Here is a 4,960-nt window from a genome sequence, read left to right on the forward strand (position 1 = left end):
CAGATTTTTGGGGAAAGGTCATAGTTAGAAAATTGTTGGAAAAAGAGGTCCCAGAAAAGGAGAAACACTCTGAGGAGTAGAAAAAGAACCAGGAACAAGATGGAGTTTCAAGAAAGTATCCATGATTAACTGCAGACAAGAGGGGAAGAAAGACAAAGACTGAGCAAGCACGTTTCACCTGGGTAACAAGGAGGTCATTGGCAGCCTTTGCAGGGAGGCTGCAGAGATGAACACAGCTTCTTCCTGGTGCATATGTGAAAGTGTGGGGAGGAAGGAGCACTCTAAGCAACTCCCCGAAGCTGTGCATTAAGGGGGTGCCCTTATCATGGCAACAGGAGTCATTTAGGAGAACTAAGAGCCACTTAAAACCTCTAACTTTAGCCCGTCACATTGCATCTATCTCATGTGAAAGATGCTGATAAAAAACCAAAACAATAATAGCAGAAACCAGTCATGAGAGGGCAGGGCAACCCATCTCAGAGTCCTTTCCCTTAGAGATCATCCCTAACTGGAAATCTTCCCCTCTTCTTAAGAAGGAAGCAGACACCAACCCCCATAGCAACTCTGCACAGCCCAGAAGGCCAGTGCTAATCACAGTTCCTTCTTTTCTCCCTATTGGCTGACACTGTTCATAAAAATATAGTTTGTTGTTCCACGTTTCTTTTAAATGAACAAGCTGAATTAGTTGGAGGAGAGAGACAGAGAGAGAGAGGAGACAGAAGCCACGGCATCTGAAGGGCAGGAACTTGCAGGTGGGCATTTTAACTTTAGAGAATTGTTGAAAATTGTGTCCTTTCACTTCACAGAGAAATGAATAATCTGTGAAAAGAAAGCTTCTATTGCTCTATAAATGTTTTCCTACCATATATGTGGTACTTTAAGAATATTGAGAAAGCTCAAAAAATAGAAGGAAGTAAAAATCACAACTGAGATAGTTCTGATTGGCATTTTGGGGGTATTTTCTTTCATTCTGTGTGTGTGTGTGTGTGTGTGTGTGTAATTTTAGATTGATTTTTATAATTGTCCCTATACAGTGCAGAGAAGTTTATATCCATTTCTTCCATCAAAGCTTATATTTTTATGAACACTTCATAATCATAATTTTAAAATGTTGCCTAAGATTGCATCAAGGATATTTGCTATACCCAAAAACATTCTTCTATTTTTGAACATGTAACATCTTTCCTATTTTTCATCTGTCTTATTTTACACTATAAAATATATTTTTTTCCACTCAGGATCTTACTTTTGGGGAAGAGGAGTTTAAATCTGAGCAATGTGCATTTCAGAAGTGTGAGAGTGGGGGAGCGTGATCTGTTCGTCACCCCAAGACTCTGTCCGTGGCTCTCACTCAGCTCTGGCAACACAGCCAACTCAAGGTTTAAAAAATTGTCTCTTGAAGAATTGAAACTTAATGTTTAAGGACCAGCCAGTCATTTGTAATGTTTTGTTTTGCTTTCCAAAATCTTCCCAATGTTGCTCAGCATAAAAACAAGAACCTAAGTCCCTGGAAATATTTTCTTGTTTTCTCATTATGCTTGAGTGTAATATGTATTAATAGCAAAATGGTTACAATTTTAGCCACGCCACCCAAACTTCCCTTTCCATATTATACAAGTCATGCAAATTATAGAGTTAATTTGTGGAACTCATAAGACTCTTAGAAATTTCTGTCACCTACTGCAAGCACATAAACTCTTAAGACGAGAACCTATTTCAGAGTTTCAGTTTACTAATGCTTTAAGGAAGTGGATTTGTTTTTATTGCTGTGAAAGTTAGTGAGAGTACTTGAGGGTCTAGAATACTCTAAATGTATCAAAATTAGGTACTTGCCAATGCAGCCCAGACTTCTTTTCTTCTGCATTTTTGTTTTTAAGATTAAGCATTAGGCACATATAAGCTGGCTAATCACAAATATAGCACTGGTACAGCAAAGAGAGATAGGATTTGGTTTTAAGGCAAGCGATGGCTTGGCTTTCTAGGAGCATCACAGAAATGGTACTTATGTCCTCATATAAAAACACAAAACTTATGCCAGGGCTGGCTTTTCCTTTAAGAACTGAGAACAGACAAAAACTTCTAAACCCGGTTAGAGCAAATGCTCTGTATTATTATCCTCCACAGGGATGTTCTTATTTTAATTCAACTTGACTTGATTGGGAGTGTGTTAACTACACATTCTTCTTCTTGTTATTCCATGGAAAAGAGCATCTGTTTTCTTTGGTAAGTAGAAACATTCAGGTAGTACTTTGCTACTTAGAAACATGTCTGCACACATAGTGAATCCGATATATGTGGCAGCCTCAAGCTCTGGACCTCTTCCCTCTTACTTCTCTTACTTTTGTGTACCTTACCTACAACCATAGCCAAGTTTAATATGTCCTAAACAGAGCTTTTCTCTTTCTATCCCAAACCTATTCTCCTCCATCTTCTGAGTCAAAATAACCGTGAAATGTAAACATTTTTAGTTGATTCAGGACATAAAGACAGCCATGAGAGGAGAGTGTAACTGAGGATCACAAAAGTGAAATTCCAAAACCTCAGGAAGTGGCAAGAGAAATGGGACAAGTATGTCTGAAATGAAGGGAAACATTCTGAAGGGGATTAATCACTGTGTCTTTTTCTTCATGTGTCAGAGTGAATAGTTACATTCTGAACCAGAGCAGGACCTGGGCACCCACAGTCCCTCCCAAGGTCACACCCAAATGGCCTCCCTGTAGGACTACCTTTTATTATTATTATTATTATTATTAATTATTATTACTATTATTCTGTATTTTAGGGAAGGGTGTACAGGGTGTTCAGGGTCTCACTAGTAGATTGGACTTGTAGTGATCCGCCTGTTTACAGCCTCCCAAGAGCATGGCTGACACTGATAAAGGATCTACAATCTGAGGCACAGGGTCTCAGGGTAAATCCTGAGGGAATTTCACTGACCTTCTCAGATCCAAAAGCTACAACTCTTGTTGCATAGGTCTTGCTTTATCTTGGTCTTAACCATCCAACAGAAAAGTATAAAAATGAAGTATAAAAAGTAAAGCCATGCTGTTATGTTGAGCTGTAGGGGACTCAGGTCAACAATTTCTGACATTGCCAGGCAAGCAGAAGACACAATACTATTATGGGCTACTGGACTCTTTTAGAATATTTTGCTGAGTTAACACACCTATAATATTCAAATAACAGAACTAAACAAAAAGGGGGATACAGATGAATGTCCATTTTTTTTATCTGTGTATTCAAAATGGTTAGGATAGATATATAGTTACATTCTCTTAATGAATAGAGGGATTTGTTCTAATAGTGTTTGTAAATAGGATATAATGTCTGCATCTTGTACAGCAAATAATCACTAGGAAGAGAGTATGTAATGTGTTAATTATTGAAACTGTCTTACCAATTTGATTTGAAACTGTCTCATTACTATTTGTTTCTCAATAAAATTATGGAGGCAAAAAAAATTATGGAGGAAAAACAATTTTAAAAAAAAGAGCTGGGATTACAGGTGCACGCCACCATGCCCAGTCTCAGTCACCATCTCAGTGAGCCCTGGGAGCGGGGCCAGCACAGCAGGCCCAGGGGATCGAACCCCCTGCCCCTGTACCCGCTTGCAGGCACTTTAATCCATTGAACTACTTGGCCAGCCCAAGAACTACCTTTTAATGTTCACTGCAACTCCCAAAACCACCATCCTGCACTCAAAGCCTTCAATTTCAACACGGGACATTCCAGTTAAAGCATATCTAAAAGATAGAAGTTTTGAACTAGCTTTTGCTGATCTTGTCTTTCTTTTGCTGTGTTGGGAATCACTCAGTTGCAGAGTAATCCTGACTGTATTTAGATCAGACATTGGATTAATAGCAGATATCTCAAGTCTTTCTTAATATGCTGATACAATACATTGGAAAGAAAACTTGAATTTCTCTTAAAATTAAATCTACTGCATCATAAGGTTATATATTATAGTAGCCAAAGAGAATTAAGGAAAACTGAGAGGCAGCGAAAATGCAGAACTCGGTCAAAATAAGGATCTTTATTTTTTTAAAGATTGGAATTTTATCTTTAGTGAATGCAGAAATCTCAATACATGTTTTCTCTGTGTTGATTTGTGTTTGTTTACTGTAGTGGCTGAACATGAAAGAAAAGCTAGCATGGGGAAAACATTAGAGAAAAAAACAAGGGGATTTAGTGAGACAGCAGCTGTATGAAGGCTGGCAGAGACGCCGCCATGCTCTTGGCTTTGGTGGCAGAAGTATTTTCTCACTTGCTTGGGTGCCAGACAATGTTAATCCCTACTACATCCATGAGGATCACGTAGATGCATTTGTCCCCCAAAATAATGAAAGAAAGAATAAAATCATGGGAAACTCTAATTTTTTTTTTTAGTTTTTATTTTATTTTTTATTTATTCATTTATTTTTGTATTTAGTACAAGGTCTATAGGTTCTTACTGTACAGATCGTACTTGTAGTGATCCTCCTGTTCTCAGCCTCGCAAGTGCTGGGATTACAAGTGCCTGTCACCATGCCCAGTCTCAGTCACTGTCTCAGTGAGCCCCGGTGGCAGGACTGGCATGGCATGCAGGGGATTGAACCCCGGTCCCTGAGTCTGTCCAAGCAGGTGCTTTAATCCGCTGATCTATCTGCCTTGCCCTTGCAGTTTTTAAAATGTAGGAGAAAAAACCTCAAAATGAGTATGAGTTGTTTGACTTGAGAATTGAACTGAGAATGACTTCTACACGTTATCTCCATTATGTTTCTAAAGGTACTACCCAAGAGACAAAGATAGCTCTAAGTAAAATATGCATTTGTTTTGCAGCCTTGCCCTTGAAGCTGCATCCCATTTGCTCCTACCAGCATCTTAACATGAGACGTTTACAATCCCCCTTCAGAGTCAACTGCTGGTTTGCTTTCTTTTTATTCTTTTTTTTTTTTTTTTTTTTTTTTGCCAGTTACATTGT

The 4,960-nt window shown here is 38.6% G+C and overlaps 1 protein-coding gene across 2 annotated transcripts in view; it reads left to right on the top strand.

The window, feature by feature from the left end:
* Positions 1-699: 699 nt before the first annotated feature.
* Cysltr2 (cysteinyl leukotriene receptor 2) overlaps positions 700-4,960 on the top strand; it is a 43,047-nt gene continuing 38,786 nt past the window's right edge. The window contains exon 1 of one of the 2 annotated variants that reach the window (XM_004633091.2): positions 700-752. The gene's annotated coding sequence lies outside the window, so the exon portion shown is untranslated. The remainder of the gene's footprint in view (positions 753-4,960) is intronic. The other variant, XM_023717311.1, reaches the window with a different exon arrangement.

Source organism: Octodon degus, unplaced genomic scaffold (genome assembly GCF_000260255.1).
Source record: "Octodon degus isolate 3935 unplaced genomic scaffold, OctDeg1.0 scaffold00051, whole genome shotgun sequence".
Classification (NCBI taxonomy): Eukaryota; Metazoa; Chordata; class Mammalia; order Rodentia; family Octodontidae; genus Octodon; species Octodon degus.